The following is a 12,063-nucleotide window of genomic DNA, read 5'->3' as shown; positions in this document are numbered from 1 at the left end:
TTAAAATTCTTGTTAGAAGCAATTCAGAGTAGAATTACTGTGGCAGAAAATGAATACAAGAATGATACTGGGCAAAATTTAAATATTCAGTTTATTTATAATTCTTTCTCTATAAAATGATTTTTTAAAAACTGGAAAAGCAATGGTCAACAATATATAATAAAACCTTTTAAGGCCAAAATACATTTCAAAGAAATTCAAGAGAGGCCATTATTTTGGACTAAGCTCCTGTATGAGGTCCCAGCACACCAGACCAAACCAGAATAGAATTCTTAGTGCTAGCTGCCACTTAAACTGAACTCTGAAATGGGCCAGATTTCCAGAAAATCAGGAGAGTCACAATAACCAATCAGAAGGACCCAGTTTACATGAGCTGGCATGATAAGAAAGTTCCCTTTGTTTTAACTCTATGAGGAAAGCAACTTTGAAATGACCAAATCTATTTTTCATTCCTTATTTCTGCTTTCTTCAGCCTTTTCTCTGACTATAAAGCCAACATCTTCTGCTCAGCTCATTAGAATATCTATTCCATTTTATAGATTGAGATGTTGCTCAATTCTAGAATTGCAAATAAAAACCAATTAGATCTTTAAACTAAATTTGTTGTAATCTTGCTTTTTGGCATATCAAATGTGGAGAAGAAAAAGGTAGTGCCACAATCTAGAAAAAAAATAATGAGAAATTTCACTTAATATGAACACACAGTTTCATTTTTGGTTTATGGATTTTTAAAGGAGCCTTATAACACCTGCATAGAGAACAGATTGCATCATTTTTTTTTACAATGCTGAATGCCAGAAGAATATGATGAAATTTCAGTGGGGTTTTGAGTTAAAGACGTCGAGCCCCAATCCTGGGCTCGAATCTTAGATCAGCTTCTTCTAGAAGCTTAGATCTGATTCTTCTAGAATCAGACTTTGAGCCAATGCCCTCGTGTGCAAGTTGTTTATTTTGGAGGTGTGGAGAAAATCAGGAGGTAAGTGAGAAGTGAAACACAAAGACAAGGAATGTAGCCAGTAATATGTTAAATATTAAGGCAGCTACCACTGGAGTTAATCCAATTTGGAAGCACTGGGAAACAGTACAAGAACACATGCTCCAAAATCTTCATGACCTTAGATTTGGCAATAGATTCTTAGGTATCACAAAAACACAAGCAACATAAGAAAAAATACATAAATTGGACTTCATCAAAATTAAAACCTTCCGTGCATCAAAGGACACTATTAAGAAAGTAAAAACAACCTATAGAATTAGAGAAATCATATCTGATAAATGTCTAGTACTCAGAATATGTAAATAACTTTTTTTTTTTTTTTTTTTTTTTTTTTTTTTTGAGACGGCGTCTCGCTGTCACCCAGGCTGGAGTGCAGTGGTGCGATCTTGGCTCACTGCAGGCTCCGCCTCCCGGGGTTCATGCCATTCTCCTGCCTCAGCCTCCCAAGCAGCTGGGACTACAGGAGCCCACCACCTCGCCCAGGTAATTTTTTGTATTTTCAGTAGAGACGGGGTTTCACCGTGTTAGCCAGGATGGTCTCAATCTCCTGACCTCATGATCCGCCCACCTCGGCCTCCCAAAGTGCTGGGATTATAGGCGTGAGCCACCGCGCCCGGCCTGTAAATAACTCTTGTAACTGAGTAACAAAAAGATAATCCAATTTAAAATGGGCAAGGGACTTGAATAGACATTTCTTCAAAGAAGATATACAATGGTCATTAAGCACATTGAAAGATGCTCAACATCATTAACCATTAGGGAAATTTAAACGAAAACCACAATGAGTTATCAATGTACACTTACTAGGATGGCTAGAATTTTTTTAAAAAGCAGAAAGTAGTAAGTGTTGGCAAAGATGTGAGTTAAAACTCACACAACATAGAATTAACTATTTAAATTTACAATATAGTGGCATTCAGTCCATTCACAGTGTTGTATGAGCAACACCTCTATCTAGGTCCAAAACATTTTCATCACTCTGAAAGGACACACTATACCATAAAGCAGTCACTCCCCATTCCCTCTTTTATACAGCTCTTGTTAACAAGTAATTTGCTTTCCATTTCTATGCATTTACTTAGTCCAAATATTTCTTATGAGTGAAACAATATAATTTATGACCTTTTGTGTCTGGTTTATTTCACTAAGCAAAATGTTTCTGAGGCTTATCTGTGTAGTGCCGAGAGCAAGCGAGGGTTGCTGGCATGTTGTCACCTCTCAATTCCCCCTCTAAACAGGACACCCCAACTGCTGTTTGGAATTTGGCCAATGACTGCTCTAGCTACTTCCTACTGGATAGGGGTGAAGAAGGGGCCCTGCTGTTGTAGTGTCTTCCAGAGGGGAGCTCTCTGGGCCAGTGAAAGGGCCAGTGGGTCAGTCCAGAGGTCCTCGGTAGAAGTTGTTAGTTGAACTCATTTGGGGTTCCATTTGTAAGACTATTTATAGCTTGATGGCGTCGATTCTAGAGGAAACAAATTTAACAAGGAGGTTAAACATACAGGGCCCAAAGGTGAGTACCAGCAAGATGCCTGCCATTGGACCTAGAAAGGGGAGAAGCCTTGTTGCCCAACTCCAGAGATTGGTATAAGAGTTTGAAAGGCATTGTCTGATTTCAGAAGCCTTTTCCTATAAATGCCAGGTGGCATCTCATACCATCCCTGACAGGTTAGTGTAAAAACAACACTCTTCCCCTAAGAAGGTGCAGAGTCCTCCTTTCTCAGCAGTGAGGAGGTCTAGGTCCCAGGGGTTTTGGAGAGTCACTGCTGCCAAAGAGTCTATTTGGGATTGTAGAGTAAGGATAGATTTCATTATTTCTTGCAAACTGTCTGAGAAATCCTTTGAGAGTGTGTGGTAGTAGGATAATGAAGTAGATAAACTGACTATTCTGGTTCCTGTAGCAGTAGCCATTCCTAACCCTATAAGTAGGGATATTAATTGTATGGCTCTGCGCTGACGGACTTGAGCTTTGAGGGTCTGATTTCCATAAGATTAGAAGTTAGGATCATATATGTTTACACTGTTAACTTTGAGAAACCTTTACTTATGTTGAAAACCTTGTAAGTTTGGGATTTCAATTATTCTTTGCTATTGATAAGACCTTGTTCAGTCCATATTGACTTAAAATTGGTATAGATGGCTCCTTCCTGATTCTGTAAGGACTTTAAGGTTTGGCTGAGTGCAAACAGCTCGCTCGCACGTTTGAGCAGACCAATTATTAGGCAATTTTAATACCTATTGTGTCTTTTTCTTTAATCGCCCGGGAGGAACCATCTATCATCCTGTCCTGAAGGGAGTTCTTCCTATGTCTGGTCGGACCTTCAGATTTAGATACCCTGTTAGGAAACCTGCTGGGTTAAGGATTTCTGATAGGAAGGCTACGGGCTGTCAGTGGTCTCAGTGCTTTCAGGCTATGCCCTTGTTTACACTGACAACAAGGTGGTATTGGAGTGTTATAGGGTTACAGAGAAAATCTTCAATTATAAATTATAGGTTTTAAATTTACCCTGGCTTTTAAAGGAATAGGGTATGCTGTTTGTTTTGTTTTGTTTTTTGTTTTTTTGCTACTTCTATCTCTTTCTCTCTCTTTGACTCCTTTGTCTCTTCCTCTCTTTCCTTCTCTCTTTGACTTTCTGTCTGTCTCTTCCTCTCTGTCTCCTTCTGTTTGACTTCCTATCTTTGTCTTTCTCTCTTTCTCTGTCTCTTCCTCTCTCTGTCTCTTTCTCTCTCTCTGACTTTCTGTCTCTTTCTCTCTTTCCTTTCTGCTGGTCTTTTCTTGCCTCTGCCAGCCACTTACGCTGCTGTTCTCCCCTCTCCTTCCTCTTTTCGATGGCTTTGGGAGTGTAAGACTGCCACCTTCTTTGGTTTTTGCACTGTGTGCGGTAACTCCATGATTTCCTTGTGGTATTTAATGGGGGTTCCCAGAGGTTAGGAACTCCCTTTCTTTCCATATTGCAGCATGGGCATGTAGGATTTAATAAGCATACTTGCTATCTGTATACACATTTATTCTTTTCCCCTTTCCCAGTTCTAAGGCTCGGGTAAGTGCCACTAGTTCTGCTAACTGGTCGCAGGTCCCTGGGGGAAGAGGCTTACTTTCAAGTATGGTTACATCACTAACTATGGCACGACCTGCCCTTCATATCCCATTCTCCACAGATGAACTTGCATTGGTATATAGGTTAAGGTCAGGATTAGTTAAGGGGACTTCTAAGAGATCATCTCTGGTGGCATAAGTCTGGACTATAATTTGTTGGCAGTCATGCTCGATTGGTTCCGCATCCTCTGGGAGAAAAGTGGCAGGGTTGAGGGCCATGCATGTATGTATTTGAAGCACTGGTCCCTCAAAGAGTAACACCTTGTATCTAAGTAGGTGGTTGTCTGATAACCATAAACTTCCTTTGGCACCTAGTATGCCATTTACATCATGAGTAGTCCAGACAGTGAGATCCTTTCCTTGTATTATCTTGATAGCCTCTGACACTAAGACAGCCACTGCCGCAACTACCCTTAAACAGTGAGGCCAGCCTTTTGCTACTACATCAATTTCCTTACTTAGGTATGCCACTGTTTGTGGGGTTGTCCCACGAGTCTGAGTAAGGACTCCAAGAGCTATCCCTGCTCTCTCTGTGACCTATAGAGAGAAGTTTTGTCCTGTGGGAAAGCTTAAAGCTGGAGCTTGTACTAGGGCCTGCTTTAAGGTTTTGAAGGCTGTTTCTGCCCCTGGTTCCCATTCTACTAGATGAGTATTTGCCCTCTGGGTCTCCTTGATTAGAGTATAGAGGGGCCTGGCTATCTCGCTGTATCCAGGGATCCATAGTCGGCAAAAGCCGGTGATTCCAAGGAACCCCCGCAACTGTTTTAATGTCTTAGGGTGAGGGTAAGCCAGTATAGGCTGTATTCGTTTCTTGCTGAGGGCCCTAGTCCCTCCGGCTAAGATTAGGCCTAGATATTTGACCTGCTGTTGGCAAAGCTGGGCCTTCGACCTAGACACCTTGTACCCTTGATTAGCTAGAAAGTTCAAGAGATCTAGAGTAGCCTGCTGGCACAAGGCTTCCGAACTGGTAGCCAAAAGTAAATCATCCATATACTGAAGGACCAGAGTGCCTGGACTTGAGAAGTGGCCTAGATCTTGGGCTAGTAGCTGACCAAACAGGTGAGGGCTATCCCTAAACCCTTGGGGCAAGACCGTCCACATAAGTTGGGACATGTGGTCTGCGGGATCCTCAAAGGCAAAGAGAAACTGGGAGTCAGAGTGCAGGGGAATACAGAAGAAGGCATCCTTGAGGTCCAGAACAGTGAACCATTCTGCTTCCTCTGGTATTTGAAAGAGCAGGGTATAGGGGTTGGGTACAACTGGATATAGAGGAATTATTGCCTCATTAATGAGTCTAAGATCTTGCACTAGTCTTCACTGACCATTCCGTTTTTGTACTCCTAGAATTGGGGTGTTGCAGGGACTGCTGCATTTCTTTACTAAGCCTTGAGCTTTTAAATGTTTAACAATATCCTGTAATTCTTTATGAGCTTCAGGCCTTAAGGGATATTGCCTTTGATAAGGAAAAGTGGTGGGATCTTTTAGCCTGATTTGGGCTGGGCAGGCATTTTTTTGTCCTTCCAAATTGTGCCTCCAGTGCCCAGACTTCAGGGTTAATTCGCTCCTCAAGTAGGGGACAACAAATGGGTAACTTGTTCCCCATATTCATGTAGATAACAGCTCCAGCTTTGGCTAATATATCCCTTCCTAATAAGGGTGTGGGACTTTCAGGCATGACAAGAAAGGCATGTGAAAAGAGCAAAGTCTCCCAATTACAACTGAGGAGGTGGGAGAAATACCTGGTTACAGGCTCTCCCAGGATTCCTTGGATGGTAACGGACCTTGAGGACAGTTGTCCAGGACAGGAGATTAACACTGAGAAGGCCGCGCCAGTGTCCAGGAGGAAGTCAATTTCCTGGCCCTCAATGGTTAAATGTACCTGTGGCTCACTGAGGGTGATGACATGAGCTGGCACTTGCCCTGGGCACCCTCAGTCCTGTTGTTGGATCATGTGGATGGGGGCTTCTACCCAGAGAACCTTTGTCCTCTGGGGCAGCACACCTTCCAGTGATTACCTTGGCATAGCAGACATGGACGAGGGGTTGGCTTGTTTCTCGTTGGACAATCTTTTTTAAAGTGTCCTTGCAAACCACACTGGTAACAAGCCCTACCGGTTGATTGGCCTGCTCCATTTTCTGTCCTCTCTGAACCTCCAAGGTTTGTTTGTCTGAGGGCCATCACTAAGGCTGTGGCCTTTCTCTGGTCTCCCTTTTCCTTTTGGGCCTATTCCTTTTGGTCCCTACTATAGAACACCGAGGTTGCCAGGTTTAATAATGTTTCCAAATTTTGTTCAGGGCCTAGGGCTTGCTTTTGGAGCTTTCTCCTGATATCTGCAGCTGATTGATTAATAAACTTTTAGAATCAATTGACCTTTCAGTGATTTGGGTGACAGGGGAGTATATTTTCTTAAGGCCTCCCATAGCTGCTCGAGGAAGGCAGAAGGATTTTCTTCCTTTCCCTGAGTTATGGTGGACATCATTGAATAATTCATGGGCTTTTTTCTAATTCTCCTTAGTCCTTCTAGAACACAGGTCAACAGATGTTTACAACTCCAGTCCCCATGATCTGAGTCAAGGTCACAGTGGGGATCCATACTGGGGATGGCTTGCTGACTGGTAGGGAATTTGTCCCTTTCTTTGGCTGTCATTCTATCATTTACTTGACTAAGATACCAGGTATCTCCAAACTCTCAGGCTGCAGCTAAAGCTGCATTCTTTTCATTAAAGGCCAAGGTTTGATCTAACAATAGCATGACATCTCTCCAAGTAAGATTGAAGGTTTGTCCTAGACCCTGTAGGACATCTATGTACCTATCAGTATCATCTGAAAACTTCCCCAGGTCTGCCTTGATCTGCTTTAAATCAGAGAGGGAGAAGGGGACATGTACCCAGGTTGGGCCAAATTCCCCTGCCCCTACAGCTTGAAGGGGACATAACCAATAGCCTGGGGGGTTTTGTGGTCCTTTGGAGATTTCTTTGCTTATTTCCTTCTGGGCAGGGGAGATTAGAGGAGGATTGTCATTAATAGGAGGGGGAGCTATAGGGAGGCTAGGATATGGGGGTAAGCTGAGAGGTCCTCCTGTGAGATGTAAAATGTAGTTGTGTATTCTCCTTCAATGAAAAGAAAGCTTGGACATAAGGTATTTCATTCCATTTGCCTTCCCTCTTAAAAAAAGTCAAGCTGCAGGATAGTATTGTAATTTATACTTCCCTCAGGTGGCCATTTTTCCCCATCAGAGAGAGAATATTGGGGCCAAGCCATAGTGCAGAAAAAAATGAGCTGCCTTTTTTTCAGGGTTTGTGGGTCAAATTGGTCCCAATGGTTTAGGATGCATTTCAAGGGTGAGCCTGTTGATGCCTGAGTGTTTCCCATATGAAAGACAAAACCACCCGTGGCTTTGGTTTGTTTTGTTTCTCCCCCTGCCCAAGAACCCACAAGGGTCCCTGGACCCTGCTCATCAGAATAGTTGCACTCACTGATGCAGCAGCAGAAACCCTAGTTTTCCTCCCAGACCACAAGGACCGAGGAAGGTCAGATTTAGTGGCCCTTACTGATGCATTCTCAAAAACCTGCACCCTTACCTGTCTTCCTAGACCACAAAGAGGACTGAGAAAAATCAGATTTAGTGGCCCTTACCAACACATTCTCGAAAACCTGTTAGAGTCCTAAGCATTCTCCTGTTAGTATTGGGACCTTACCCATGTCCTATAAAGGTGTTATGCCCCAAAAATGAAGTGGCAGGCCATACCCTGAGGGAGGGAAGGGATCTCCAGAGTTGGAAGAGTGATGCCTTTTGTCCCCACTTATAGGAATAGGAAGGATACAATTTCAGAGGCTCCCCATATCCTAGCTTCAGGAATAGCTTTTGTTAGGCCTGCTTGTCTGAGGAGGGATCCTAAAATTCCAGATAGTCCCTCCTACGATGGAGCTTTGGGCAAAAATTATGTCTTTCTGATTGGTGAGCCCAGGTGCCTAAAGAAGGTAACAGAGTCCTGGAGTTTATACTAGAAATCATCCTTAGAGGAGAAACTGGAAAAGTACCAGAGGCAGGGAGTGGTTTTTAGAAGCGGGACTAGCCTTGGAGAAAAGAGGCAAGAGGAAGTTTGTCTGACAGGCATTAGGACCCAGGAGGCAAGGGTCAGGATAGATAGGCTAGATGGGCAAGTCTCGCTTGGGCAACATGCCTTTGAGAGAGCCACTCATGGCTGCAGGGTCAACCAACTTGTTGTCGGGACCCCAGAGCTCAATGGCTTTCCTCTCTGTCGACCCTTGGCTCAGCCCAGAGTACAGGAAAAGCAGAAGCTGGTTCCAGGCAAACCAACGCTCCCTACTCCGAAGAGTTGGGGGTCGTTAGAGAGCCCTTTCCCAGAAAGCCTGACATCCGTGTCTTTAGTCCGGCGGCCACACTAGTCACTTTTAACTGGCCGACAGGTGCCTAGTATTTAGCCCCTGAATTGTAAGGAAAAACAGGACAGAATAGCAAGTGAAAGGGGTCCGATGGTACTCACTGCTTGGTGATAGGTGAAAGTCTCACTGCATGGCAATTAAAAGTCCCTTCATGGTTGCCAAAACGTGTCCGGAATTGGTGGGTTCTTGGTCTCGCTGACTTCAAGAATGAAGCCGCAAATCCTCATGGTGAGTGTTACAGTTCTTAAAGATGGTGTGTCTGGAGTTTGTTCCTTTAGATGTTCAGATGTGTCCAGAGTTTCTTCCTTCTGGTGGGTTCGTGGTCTCACTGACTTCAGGAGTGAAGCTGCAGTCCTTTGCGGTGAGTGTTACAGCTCTTAAAGGCAGTGCATCTGGAGTTGTTCATTCCTCCCAGTGGGTTTGTGGTCTCGCTGGCTTCAGGAGTGAAGTTGCAGACCTTCGCAGTGAGTGTTATAGCTCATAAAGGCGGTGTGGACCCAAAGAGTGAGCAGCAGCAAGATTTATTGTGAAAAGCAAAAGAGCAAAGCTTCCACAGCATGGAAGGGGACCCAAGAAGGTTGCTGCTGCTGGCTCGGGTGGCCTGCTTTTATGCCATTATCTGGCCACACCCACATCCTGCTGATTGGTCCATTTTACAGAGATCTGATTGGTCCATTTTGACAGGGTGCTGATTGGTGCATTTACAAACCTTTAGCTAGACACAGAGTGCTGATTGGTGCATTTACAATCCTTTAGCTAGACACAAAAGTTCTCCAAGTCCCCACTAGATTAGCTGGACACAGAGCGCTGATTGGTGCATTTACAAACCTTTAGCTAGACACAGAGTGCTGATTGGTGCGTTTACAATCCTTTAGCTAGACAGAAAAGTTCTCCAAGTCCCCACTTGTCCCAGAAGCCCAGCCAGCTTCACTTCTCACTGGCACTCACCACGGGACTTTGGCACCTAGCCTGGGCACTCCAGCAGCCTGGAGGGAGTTTGTCCCCTGATCAAGCCCAGCAGGTGCCGGCCAGCTATGCCAAGTGTGAGGACCACTGAGCCTGTGCCCACCTGGAATCCCCCCCGGCCTGTGAGGGCTGCACGCTCCCACCCACGCCTCTCCCTCCGCACCTCCCTGCAAGCAAAGGGAGCCGGTTCTGGCCTCGACCAGCCCCAGAGAGGGGCCCCCACAGTGCATTGGCAGGCTGAAGGGCTCCTCAAGCATGGCCAGAGCAGATGCCGAGGCCGAGGAGGCACCGAGAGTGAGCGAGGGCTGCTGGCACGTTGTCACCTCTCATTAGGTCAGGACTTACTCCTGTCATTTTAAAAATCGATTTCCAGTTGTTTTGTATATTCTTTCTTCTTTCCTTTCTCTCTTATTGTTTATTTTTGTGGTGGGGTATTCTGTAGTGATAAGTTTTGATTTCTTTCTCTTTCTCCTTTATTATCAGCTCTACCAGTAAGTTTTATAGTTCCACATGTTCTTATAATAGTGGTTATCATCTTTTCACATCCAATCCTCTTGAGGATTTCCTGTAAGGCTGATATAGTGGTGATGAGTTCCCTTAGGTATAGCTTGTCTGTGAAATATTTCATTTCTCCTTCATTTCCTAAGGTTAGCTTGGCTGTGTACACTATTCTTGGATGGCATATTTTTCTTTCAGTATTTTCAATATATCATCCCATTTTCTCCAGGCCTGTAAGGTTTCTGCTGAAAAATTCATTGCTAGTCTGATGGAGATTTCCTTATATGTGACTTGACACTTCTCTCCTGCAGCTTTTAGAATTCTTTCTTTGCCTTTGACTTTCAACAATTTGGCTATAGTGTGTCTTGAAGACGATCTGTTTGGGTTGAATCCATGTGGGATTCTTTGAGCTTCCCAGACCCAGATGTCCGTCTCTCCCTGAGACTTGACAAGTTTTCAATCTCACAACTTCTTGGCTGGCCTGGGTGCATGTCTGCTGGGGTGGCCCACAGAGCTGCTTCTTAGGCCTGGGATATAGGCTCAAGGCTGCACGGTTGGCTTGGGGATGTGTCTGCTGGGTGGGGTAGTGGGCCTATGATGCTATTTCTCAGATTTGGAATGTGGGTGCAAGGCTGTTCAACTGGTTTAGGGGCATGCCCATCAAGGGTAACCCGTGGGACTATTTCTCAGGCTTGGTGTGCAGGTGCACAGCTGCTCAGCTGGCCTGGGGGCATGTCTGCCAATGGAAACCCGCAGAATTGTTTCTCAGGCCTGTGACATGGCTGCATGGCTGGTGTGAGGGTGTTTCTGCTGGGGTGGCCCACAGGGCTGTTTCTCAGGCCTGGGATGTAGGCACACAGCTACTTAGCTGGCCTGGGGGTGTGTCTGCCAGAGGCAACCTGCAGAGCTGTTTCTCACGCCCAAGATGTGGGTGGAAGGCTGCTTAGTTGGTTTGGCACATACCCAGCAAAGGTGGCCCATGAGGCTATTTCTCAGGTTTGGCCCACGAGCTAATAGCTCCTGGCCAGCCTGGGGGAATGCATTCCAGGGATGGCCTGTGGGACTATTTCTCAGGTCCTTATTGGGGTCCCAGGACCATTGGGCCAGCTAGGGACATGTTTGCGGGAATAAGGGGAAGGATGTGGGGCTGTTTCTTAGTCTCGAGCATGGGTGGGCAACCACTCCACCACCCTGGGGGTGTATCAGCTGCTCAGAGGCTCAGGGCCTCTCCTGTGGAGGGCATGCAGCAGTTTGGCCAGCTCAAGGGTAGATTCAATCTGTGGTGAACTGACAGATGGTTTCTCTGCCTGAAAGTGTAGCAGCAGGGGTTGATATCCCTGCTGTACAGAAACAAAGTCATAGGTGATCCTTAGCCTAGTTCCTTGCAGCTAGGGTTGTGGCATTCAGCCACCCATGTGGGCTTGATACAATAAAGGAGTCCCAGTGCTGGAGAGGTTGCAGTGGCTTCTGGCCCCCAGAGCAGGGTAAACTCCAGAGGTGGCTCTGTTCTCAAGATGGTGTCATGCTGCAGCAGCTTGGCTCCCAGCAGGTAGGTGGGGAGTGCAGAATGCATACCTCATGCTCCTAGTCTGAGGCAATGCATCTGCACGAATTCCCAGAAGCTCTCCAAACTGGATTCAGGGCTTGTGAGGACTAGGGATTCTCTTGTAGAAGGACCATAAGTGTTTGTGGTGGCAATGGGGGCTGGCATTTTTTTTTTCCCACACACAAAAAAATCCTTCCTGACTCCTATCGATCTGATCTGAGCCAGGGGGCCAGAAGAGGCCTGGTGCCTCCTTGCTGCTTTTCTGGACTCCCAATCATCATTGGTGTGTCTCCACCCCTCCAATGCACTCCAGTGCTCTCCCTTCAATACTCCAGTCAAATCTTAGCTGTTTATTCATTGTCTTGGTCCTTTCTTGTTGGGGCAACAAACTCCAGGTATTTCTTGTCAGCCACCTTCCTGAAGTCCTGGATAACTATTCTAATTTCACACTGGTGAGCAGCAAGACTTGAGCAATGGCACTAGTAACTCTGGAATGGTACTTTATTTTATAAGGATTATAAATCAGATTCTACACACAGACCTCCTGAATTCTTT

Source organism: Pan troglodytes, chromosome 5 (genome assembly GCF_028858775.2).
Source record: "Pan troglodytes isolate AG18354 chromosome 5, NHGRI_mPanTro3-v2.0_pri, whole genome shotgun sequence".
Lineage (NCBI taxonomy): Eukaryota > Metazoa > Chordata > Mammalia > Primates > Hominidae > Pan > Pan troglodytes.
The sequence above is the reverse complement of the archived record's forward strand: the minus strand, read 5'-3'. Positions refer to the sequence as shown.